Source organism: Tachyglossus aculeatus, chromosome 20, assembly GCF_015852505.1.
Source record: "Tachyglossus aculeatus isolate mTacAcu1 chromosome 20, mTacAcu1.pri, whole genome shotgun sequence".
Taxonomy (NCBI): domain Eukaryota; kingdom Metazoa; phylum Chordata; class Mammalia; order Monotremata; family Tachyglossidae; genus Tachyglossus; species Tachyglossus aculeatus.
Genome location: NC_052085.1, coordinates 17,983,284 through 17,994,336, shown reverse-complemented (window position 1 = coordinate 17,994,336; position 11,053 = coordinate 17,983,284). Strand labels below are relative to the sequence as shown.

The following is an 11,053-nucleotide window of genomic DNA, read 5'->3' as shown; positions in this document are numbered from 1 at the left end:
CGATTGAATTAATAAATGAATAGATAGATTGAGAGTCTATCCCTTGATCCATGCAGGCCTGCTCAAACCTCCAGAAGCTCATGACTGGTTCCAGAGACAGGTTCATTTTAGCCAACCAGTCTCTCTGGATCTGGTGACTTCACCTCTATTTGAGCTGAGGTTTTCAGATCCCAACTGGTCTTATTGTCTCCGGTCCTCACCCAATCCCATTATATCCCCGGGATAAATGCTCAGGGTTGAACGGAGGGGGTTGTATCTTCTGGATTCAGAGTGGAGAGAGGGTCTCCTCAGCCCGCTGGCTGAAGGAGGAAAAAAAGCAGTTAAAAGCGTGAGCTGTTCCTGACTGGTAGTGATATCCAGACCTTAATCCCCGTACTTAACACACTGGGTTGGATATCACAGGCAGAGGGCAGATGTCTTTTTTATCTCCTAGAAGGAGCTGCCAGAGACGTGAAGAGATGAGAGGGCTTGAGGAAAAGGAGAAAGCCATGGTCTACTGAGGTTTATTATCTTTTGTTTAATAAAGGGGAAACGGGGTATGGCCCAGTGAAAAGAGCCCAGGCCTGGGAGTCTGAGAACATGGGTTCTAATCCCAACCTGCCACATGCCTGCCGTGTGGCTTCAGGCAAGTCACTTTACTTCTCTATGCCTCAGTTTCCTCAACTGTAAAGTGAGGATTCGATACCTGTTCTCCTCCTTATTTAGGCTGTGAGCCCTATGTGAGACAGGGACTCTGTTCGTGTGTGTGTGTGTGTGTGTGTGCGTGTGTGTGTGTGTGTGTGTGAGAGAGAGAGAGAGAGAGAGAGAGAGAGAGAGAGAGAGAGAAGCCACGTGGCCTAGTGGGAGGGCCTGGGTTCTAATCCTGTCTCTGCCATGTCTTGGGCAAGTCACTTATCTTCTCTAGGCCTCAGATTCCTCATCTGTAAAATGGAAACACAATAATCGTTCTTCCTCCTACTTAGGTTGTGGGACTTGATTATTTCGTATTTTTCCCAGCACTCACTATAGTTTTATTATTATGCAACAATATATAATAATGGTATAATGTATTATTATTAGTATTAATAATAATAAAATCTGTTCTCCTTTCTACATAGACTATGAACCCCATATGGGACAGAGACTATATCCTACATGATTAACTTTATCTAACCCAGTGCTTAGAACAGTGATTGACACATTGTAAGCCCTTAACCAATCTAGTAAAAATAATAATAACAACAACAATAACAATAACAATACTAAAATGGTTGGTATGTATTACATTCTGGTATAGATACAAGATAATTAAATCAGACAAAGTCCTTGTCCCACAAAGCACTCACAATCTAAAACAGAGATGGAGTAGATTTCATCCCCGTTTTGCTGATGAAAAACTGAGGCCCAGAGATGTCAAGGGACTGGAATCTAGATCACACAGCGGGGCGGTGGCTGGGATCAGAACACAGGCATTCTGATTTCCAGAACAACGGTCTTTACTTTTGTGATTAAAACTGGGAGCCAGATTCTTTCATTCAATCGTATTTATTGAATGCTTACTGTATGCACAGCACTGTACTAAGCCAGATGTGGGACAGGGAATGTTCCAACCCAATTACCTTGTATGTACCCCAGTGCTTAGTACAATGCCTGGCTCCTAGTAAAAGCTTAGCAAATACCCTATAAAATGGCATCATTCTCTGGGACAGATCACAGCTGGAAGCAGGGAAATGACTTTCCATGTTGAAGTCCAGCCTGCTTTTCTAGTTGAGTGAAGACACCCTGAACCCAGAGCTGGATTCTGCCCTTTTGGACTTACTTCAGGTTCTAGCTGGAGTGAGTTCTGGAGAGAGGTGAATGCACTGTATCTACCTTCTCCTGGTGATTCTGTTGAGTCGAGCTATCGAGAAGCATTATGGCCTAGTGGATAGATCACGGGTTTGGGAGACAGAAAGACCTGGGTTTTAATCCCGGCTCTGCCACCTGTCTTCTGGGTGACCTTAGTCATGACAGTTAACTTCTCTGTGCCTCAATTACCTCAACTATAAAAAGTGGGAATTAAGATTGGGTCCAGCTTAGATAGCTTGTATCTGCTCCAGAGCTTAGTACAGTGCCTGGTACTGTAAGCACTTAATAAATACCATACAATAAATCAATTATATTTACTGAGCACTGAGAACTCTCCCAAGCTCGTAGAACAGTGCTCTGCACACAATAAATATGGCTGATTTATTGACTGATTGAGCTTATTTGACTTGTCCTTGGCCACCCAACAGGACAGTGGATGGAATTCTTTCATCATCAGTCATGGATGAGCATTGGTCCAGGCACAAAGACCTCAATCAATCTTTCAATCAATCAATCAATGGTATTTATTGAGTGCTTAATGTGTGCAGAGCACCGCATTAAGTGCTTGGGAGAGTATAATATAAGGGAATTGGTATACGACATTCCCTGTCCACAGCAAGCTGACCTTGGGGCCGAAGATCTGGGAGAAGGAATTGATTAGAGTACTAGTGGTTTTCTATGTACCATTCTCACTCTCCCCTCCCTGCCCGTAGAATTCTTGCGGGGAACGGTCAAGATCGAAGGGGATTTGAAAAGAACCTGTTCCCATCTCCTGCCCTTAGACCGGGAAATGACTCAGATATCCATAGCAGATATTTTAAATGGTATTACTTAATTTATTACTATGCACCCAGATCCGTTTTAAGCACTGGTGTAGGTACAAGTGAATCGGGCCAAATACAGTACCTGTTCCACATGGGGCTCACAGTCAAAGTAGGAGGGAGAACAGGTCCATTTTGCAGTTGAGGAAACTGAGTTGCCCAAGATCCCACAGCAAGTAAGCGGCAGTGGAGGGATTAGAACCCAGGTCATCTGGCTTCCAGGCCTGTGCTTTTTCCACTAGGCCACGATGCTTCATTTTGTAAAGATCTCCGGAGGGGGATATACAATCTCCCTTAGTGGCCTAGATGGACACTATGCACAGAGGAAACTTTCGGCAAACACGACTGACAGACTGACTGCCACCCTGATGGTTTAAAAGGTCTTTTTTCCCCCAGTGGAATGTGTTAAGGGCTTTCTATGCGCCAGGCACTGTACTAAGAGCTGGGGAAGAGGAAGCATAATCAGGTTGGACACAGTTCAAGTCCCACATGGGGCTTGCACTCTTAATCACCATTTTACAGATGAGAAAATAAGAAGACACATTTCTGCCCAGAACGAGTGCACAGTCTAGAGGGGGAGACAGACATTAATACAAATAAATAGATAAATAAATAAATAAAATTCAGATGTATACAGATATATGTAGATATGTATTCAATCGTTTTTATTGAGCAGTTACTGTTAATAGAACACTGTACTAAGTGCCTGGGAGAATACAATATAACAATAAACAAACGTATTTCCTGCTCACAATGATGAGATGCAACATGCAAATCTTCTCTGTTCTATACCCCGTCCTCCTGGACCAGACCTGACCCCAGGTTGCCGTTTCCCCAGCTCTCCGGATGATGCGTAGGTGATGGCCAGCCCTAACGGCAGTATCCAAGGAGACTTCATCCTGCTGGACTTCTCCAATCGACCCCAGCTCGAGCCGGTCCTCTTCGTCTTCATCCTGGTGGCCTACGCCCTGACCCTGGTGGGCAAATCGGCCATTATCCTAGTGTCCTAGGTGGACTCCCGGCTCCACACCCCCCATGTACTTCTTCCTGAGCAACCTCTCCTTCCTAGACCTCTGCTTCACCCCCAGCTCCATCACGCAGCTGCTCTTCAACCTGTGGGGTCTGGACAAGACCATCAGCTACTGGGGCTGCGCGCTTCAGCTCTTCCTGTTCCTGGGGGATGGTGGGGTGGAGTTCTTCCTCTTGGCCGTAATGGCATACGATCGCTTCATCGCTGTGTGCCACCCTCTGCACTACCTGACAGTCAATCAATCAATCAATCGCATTTATTGAGCGCTTACTGGGTGCAGAGCACTGTACTAAGCACTTGGGAAGTACAAGTTGGCAACATATAGAGACAGTCCCTACCCAACCGTGGGCTCACAGTCTAGAAGGGGGAGACAGAAAACACAATCAAACATAGTAACAAAATAAAATAAATAGAATAGATAACTACAAGTAAAATAAATAAATAAATGAACAGAGCAATATATATGTACAAACATATATACATATATACAGGGGCTGTGGGGAAGGGAAGGAGGTAAAACGAGGGGATGGAGAGGGGAACGAGGGGGAGAGGAAGGAGGGGGCTCAATCTGGGAAGGAATCCTGGAGAAGGGGAGCTCTCAGTAGGGTCATGAAGGGAGGAAGAGAGCTAGCTTGGCTAATGTTGGGAGGGAGGGAATTCCAGGCCAGGGGGAGGACGTGGGCCGGGGGTCGACGGCGGGACAGGCGAGAACGAGGCACGGTGAGGAGATTAGCGGCAGAGGAGCGGAGGGTGCGGGCTGGGCTGTAGAAGGACAGAAGGGAGGTGAGGTAGGAGGGGGCGAGGTGATGGAGGGCCTTAAAGCCGAGGGTGAGGAGTTTCTGCCTGATGCGCTGATTGATTGGTAGCTACTGGAGATTTTTGAGGAGGGGAGTAACATACCCAGAGCGTTTCCGGACAAAGACAATCCGGGCAGCGGCATGAAGTATGGATTGAAGTGGGGAGAGACACGAGGATGGGAGATAAGAGAGGAGGCTGATGCAGTAGTCCAGACGGGATAGGATGAGAGCTTGAACGAGCAAGGTACCGGTTTGGATGGAGAGGAAAGGGCGGATCTTGGCAATGTTGGAGCTGAGACCGGCAGGTTTTGGTGACGGCTTAGATGTCAGGGGTCAATGGGAGAGCGGAGTCGAGGATGACAGCAGGGTTGCGGGCTTGTGAGACGGGAAGGACGGTAGTGCCGTCAACAGTGATAGGAAAGTCAGGGAGAGGGCAGGGTTTGGTTGGGAAGACAAGGAGTTCAGTCTTGGACATGTTGAGTTTTAGATGGCGGGCAGACATCCAGAAGGAGATGTCCTGAAGGCAGAAGAAGATGCGAACCTGGAGGGAGGGGGAGAGAGCAGGGGCAGAGATGTAGATTTGGGAGTCATCAGCGTAGAGATGATAGTTGAAGCCGTGGGAGCAAATGAGGTCATCAAGGGGATCGAGAACAGAAGGGGACCGAGAACTGAACCTTGGGGAACCCCCACAGTAAGGGGATGGAGGGGGGGGGAGGAGGAGTCTGCAAAAGAGACTGAGAATGAACGACCAGAGAGATAAGAGGAAAACGAGGAGAGGACGGAGTCTGTGAGGCCAAGTTGGATAGCGTGTTGAGGAGAAGGGGGTGGTCCACAGTGTCGAAGGCAGCTGAGAGGTCGAGGAGGATTAGGATAGAGTATGAGCCGTTGGATCTGGCAAGCAGGAGGTCATTGGTGACCTTTGAGAGGGCAGTTTCCGTGGAATGTAGGGGATGGAAGCCAGACTGGAGGGGGCCGAGGAGAGAGTTGTTGTTGAGGAATTCTAGGCAGCGCGTGTAGACAACTCGTTCAAGGAGTTTGGAAAGGAATGGTAGGAGGGATATGGGCTAATAACTAGAAGGTGGGGTGGGGTCAAGAGAGGGTTTTTTTTAGGATGGGATAGACATGGACATGTTTGAAGGCAGAGGGGAAGGTACCAGTGGAGAGTGAGCGGTTGAAGATGGAAATTAAGGAGGGGAGAAGGGACGGAGTGAGAGATTTCATGTGATGAGAGGGAATGGGGTCAGAAACACAGGTGGCCGGAGTAGCACTTGAGAGGGGGGAGGTGAGCTCCTCTGAGGATACTGCTGGGAAGGATGGGAGAGTAACAGAGAGCGTTGAGAGCCGGGGGGTTGGAGAAGGTGGGGGAAGTGAGGTTGGGGAGGTCGGACCTGATGGATTCAATTTTATTAATGAAGTAGGAGGCCAGATGTTTGCGGGTGAGTGAAGGAGGAGGGGGAGAAACCGGGGGCCTGGGAAGGGAGTTGAATGTACGGAAGAGCTGGCGGGGGCGATGGGCATGAATGTCAATAAGGGAGGAGAAGTAGTTTTGTCTGGCAGAGGAGAGGGCTGAGTTAAGGCAGAAAAAGATAAACTTGTAGTGAACGAGGTTGGCATGGTGTTTAGACTTTCGCCAGCAGCGTTCGGCAGCTCGAGCATAAGAGCGAAGGAGGCGGACAGTGGCGTGATCCAGGGCTGTGGGTTAGTGGTACGAGAGTGTCGAAGGGAAAGGGGAGCGAGTGAGTGTAGCTGAGTAGAAAGGGTAGAGTTGAGAGTAGTAATCTGATCATCAAGACTGGGTAGAGAGGAGACGGCGGCGAGGTGGGGTGTGAGGCTCTCAGAAAGATGGATGGGTCAAGAGAGCGGAGATCTCTGTGAGGGAGTAATGTGGATTTACAGGGAAAAGGAGTGTGAGTGAGGATGCAGGTGAGAAGATTATGATCAGAGAGAGGGATTTCAGAGTTGGTGAGGGTGGACACAGTGCAGCGGTAGGAGATGATGAGGTCGAGGGTATGACCAAGTTGGTGAGCGGACGAGGTGGGGTGGAGGAAGAGGTTGGCAGCATCAAGGAGAGATAGAAGGCGGGCGGCAGAGGAGTCGTTAGGGATATCCATGTGGATGTTGAAATCTCCGAGGATCAGAGTGGGCATAGAAAAGGAGAGAAGGAATGTGAGGAAGGGGTCAAAATCGTTAAAGAATTTGGAGGCGGGGCCGGGGGGGCGGTAGATGACGGCTACAAGAATCTGGAGGGGGTCGTGGAGGCGAATAATGTGGGCTTCAAAGGAAGGGAAGGAAAGGGAAGGGGAAGGAGGGAAAGTGCAAAAGCGACATTGGGGGGCGAGAAGGAAACCGACACCTCCTCCTTTTCCGGTGAGTCTGGGGGAGTGGGAGAAGAAGAGACCTCCCCTGGAGAGAGCAGCAACTGAGACCGTGTCATCCGGAGAAAGCCATGTTTCCCTTAGGGCGAGGAGGAGTAGACAGTTGGAAAGGAATAGGTCCAGGACGAAAGGGATCTTACTTATAACTGAGCAGGGTTTCCAGAGGCCACACTTGGCAGTAGCCGTCGAGGGAGGGGAGGGAGGGGGAAGGGTGCGAGGGGTGGGGAGGGTTTGGATTGGGATGAGTTGGCAGGGCCTAGGCGGGGAGAGTGGGAAGAGGGGTGGCGATGGGAAAGGAGAACTGGGATGGGGTGGGGGCGGGGAGGAGGGGAGGGAGGGGGCTGGGAGGGGGGCGGGGAGGATTGGCGCTGGTACAGAGGGATCCTTGGTAGGGGGTGCGGGGGAGTGGTCTTGGTGGGGGAAAGGGAGGGAAAAAGCTGGGTGGGAGAGGGGAAGGGGAAGGTGAGGAATGGGAATGGCAGTTGGGAGCAAGGGAATTGAAAGTTCATGGTGAGGTCAGCAGGGCGAGTGACAGTACAGCGGGAAGTTAACAATTGAGATGCAGAAGCGATAAAACAGTAGCAATGATATAAATAGGCGATGGCATCACAGGGGGTACTTAACGATTAACATGCTATGGCAATAATAAAATTGGCCGAGAATGATGTCACAGAGAGCAGATAATGCACCCGCGCCTCTGCATGGGCTTGGTGTCCGTGGTGTGGGCGGGTGGACTGGCCATGGCCTTGGCCATGTCCCCGGGGACCTTCCTGCTCCCCCGCTACGGGCGACACGAGGTGGACCACTTCCTGGGCGAGATGCCCGCGTTGATCCACATGGCCTCCATCTACACCGCAGTGGTCGAGGAGACCGCCTTCGTCCTAGCCGAGGACATAGTGTTGACCCCTTTGGTCTTCATCCTGGTCACTTACGCCGGCATCATCCACACGGTGATGGGCATGGGGTCAAGGGATGGAGGGAGGGGGATACCCGGCCCGCGCGGCGGTGTCCGGAGGAGAGGATCTTTCCGAGAGCAGCAGGGGTCCCGCCATGTGATGGCGGGTGGTGACTGATGGATCTCCCCAGTGCTCATATAACATTGTAATCGGCGTTGATGAAAAATCAGTGTTGACTTCATTAGTTTTTTTCCTGTTTTAGATTGCTGCTGGTATGTCAATTCAAGAGATACATTTTAACCATTAGAATGCTTTCTTTTAAAAGAAATAATTTCAAACACATCAGCGATCTGATATTCTCCCAACGTCCCTTTGAGGTAGGTAGATACCGAGTGTGTTCTCCCTATTTTACAGTTGAGGAGACTGATGCCCAGGGAAGTTGTGTGACTTATCAGAGGTTTAACAGCCGGCCAATGGTAGAGCTGAAATCAAAACCGTATCTCTTGCTCCTTGGCCCTGAACTTTCTAGAGTAGAGCATCCTGCAGTATCAATGTGGATAAAAGTATTATATTTGTCAGACTGGAAGCTCACTGTAGGCAGGTAACGTGTCTGCAATATTGTTGGGCTGTAATAAAAAGGATACTGATTATGGCATTTGTGAAGTGCTTACTATATGCCAGACACTGTACTAAGCTCTGGAGTGGAAACAGGTAAATCAGGTTGGTCACAGTCCCTGTCCCAAGCGGGGATCACAGTCTCAATCCCTATAGTAAAAAGGAGGTAACTGAGGCACAGAGAAGTAAAGAGACTTGCCCAAGATCACAGAGCGGACAAGTGCTTATTACAATGCTCTGCACACTATAACCTCTCAATAAATATGATTGATTGGTTAGAAAATTGTCAAGGATGACTCGATCAGTGAGCCAGTCATCACTGTGGGCAGGAAATATGTCTACTAACTCTGTATCAGACTCTCCCAACTGCTTCGCACAGTGGTCTGCACACAGTAAGCCCTTGACAAATTCCACTGATTGTTTGAAAGCTGACTGAACAATAATTCATTCATTCAATCGTATTTATTGAGCACTTACGGTGTGCAGAGCACTGTATAAGCGATTGAATTGTAATAACTGCGGTATTTGTTAACTTCCCCTCTGCAAGATCGTTACGGGCAGAGAACGGGTCTGCTAATTCTAATGGTGTTAAAACTTCCAGTTGTCATGATCTTTGTTATGAGAAGCAGCGTGGCTCAGTGGAAAGAGCCCGGGCTTTGGAGTCAGAGGTCGTGGGTTCAAATCCCGACTCTGCCAAGTGTCAGCTGTGTGACTTTGGGTAAGTCACTTCACTTCTCTGGGCCTCAGTTACCTCATCTGTAAAATGGGGATTAAAACTGTGTGCCCCCTGTGGGACAACCCGATCACCTTATATCCTCCCCAGCGCTTAGAACAGTGCTTTTCACATAGTAAGCGCTTAATAAATGCCATCATTATCATTATTATTATTAATGCATTACACTCTCCCAAGGTCTTAGAACAGTGCTCTGCATATAGTAAATGCTCAGTAAATATGGTTGATTGATTAATCACTTACTCTGTCAAACACTGTTCTAAATGTTGGGGTATATACAAAGCAATCAGGTCAGACAAGGTCACTGTCCTACATGGGGCTCACAATCTACTTAGGATGGTAGAATAGGGATTGCATCCCCATTTTACAGATGATGAAACTGAGGCACAGTACGTTTAAGCCCCTTGCTCCAGGTCTCTAGGCCATGCTACTTCTCCAATAATAATAGTGATAATAATTGAAGAGCGTATTTCATTCATATAATAATTATGGTACTTTTAAACGCTTACTATGTGACAAGCACTGTTCTCAGTGCTGGGGTAGATACAAGGTGATCAGATTGGACACAGCCTCTGTCTCCCATGGGGCTCACACTTTTAATCCTCATTTTACAGATGAGGGATCTGAGGCCCAGAGAAGGGAAGTGACTCACCCAAGGCCACAGAGCAGATGAGTGGAAGAGCCGGACTTAGAACCCATGACCTTCCGACTCCCGGGCCCGGCTCTATCCACTACACCATGCCGCTTCTCCTCATAGCCTCTCTTAGGGTGAACCTTCTCAAGGGTGGGGATAATTCTCCTTCACAGCAATGGAGTCCTATGAGGGATGGGGTCTTTTTTCTCCTAAAAAGGTGACGGTTGAGTAACACGAAGGGGCTGATGGTTTTTGATCGTTGACCACAAACTGTGAAATGGCCAGGAAGAATTGATCGTTTCTTAGGGTTGTCCCAAGGAAGAGAAAGATGACAAAGCCTCCAGAGTAAACGGCCACGACGCAGCTCAGCAGAAGCAGGATGGTTTGGGTGGCCTGGCCTCCGGCGAGTTCCTGGGGGTCTCGCGGTGGGAATGGAGACGTCGGACCCGCCGGCTGTGGTGGAGGAGGACAAAGACCATGTAGCCGCTGGAGCTTCCATTGAGCCCCAGGGAGCGGATGTCTCAGACCATCATGAGGGTCAGAAACAATCCCTGGAGCAGATACCTGACAGGCACGTCGACCTGGAACACCACACAGTAGTTGTCGTGAAACTTTTTCTCTCCGCTGGTCACGTTGGGAGGTAAAACAATCGTCAGAAGGTGGTTGACTTCTACCAACAAGTTGACGAGCCAGATGGAGATGCAGACTGAGACGACGACGCACTTGTCCATCTGGGCTTTAAGCCGGGTCCAGGAGGAGTGGCTGGGGCTGACGGTGATGGTCTGGATCGCACCGAGGAGGTTGGTGGTACCCATGGAGTTGTCACCCGTAGCACGGTACACTACAGCCAACAGCTTACACCCGACGTCGGTCGGGACGCAGACTGCGGCTGACGCCATCACAGTGACCACCCTGGTGATAAGCATCATGGTGTGGACCAGGGCCATGTGGGCAATGCTTAGGTCCGTGGTCTTCGGCTCGTAGCCCAGAGGGAACAGGCAAACGTGAATACTGAGGAGGAAGGAGTTCCCAATGAGTCCCATAGAATTCTAGGAGAAGAAAGAGATGCCCTGGATGAGTTTGCCGGATACCACCTCAGAAGAGCCGGGGCTTGGAGTGGCGGGAAGGATGAGACAGGGTCTGAGGGGAAAACGGAACTTCAGGGGGAGACTAGACACTGGTTTCTTTGGACTGTCAACTCCTTGCGGACAGGGAATGGGGCTACCAACTTCGTTGGATTGGACTCTCCCCAGCATGAAGTGCAGTGCTCTGCACACTGTAAGAACTGGATAAGCACCACTGGTTTTTGTTTCTGGTATTTAAGC

The 11,053-nt window shown here is 49.4% G+C and overlaps 1 pseudogene; it reads left to right on the top strand.

Moving 5' to 3' along the window:
- The first annotated feature begins 3,508 nt into the window (after positions 1-3,508).
- LOC119941287 lies at positions 3,509-10,211 on the top strand (annotated as a pseudogene).
- Positions 10,212-11,053: the final 842 nt, after the last annotated feature.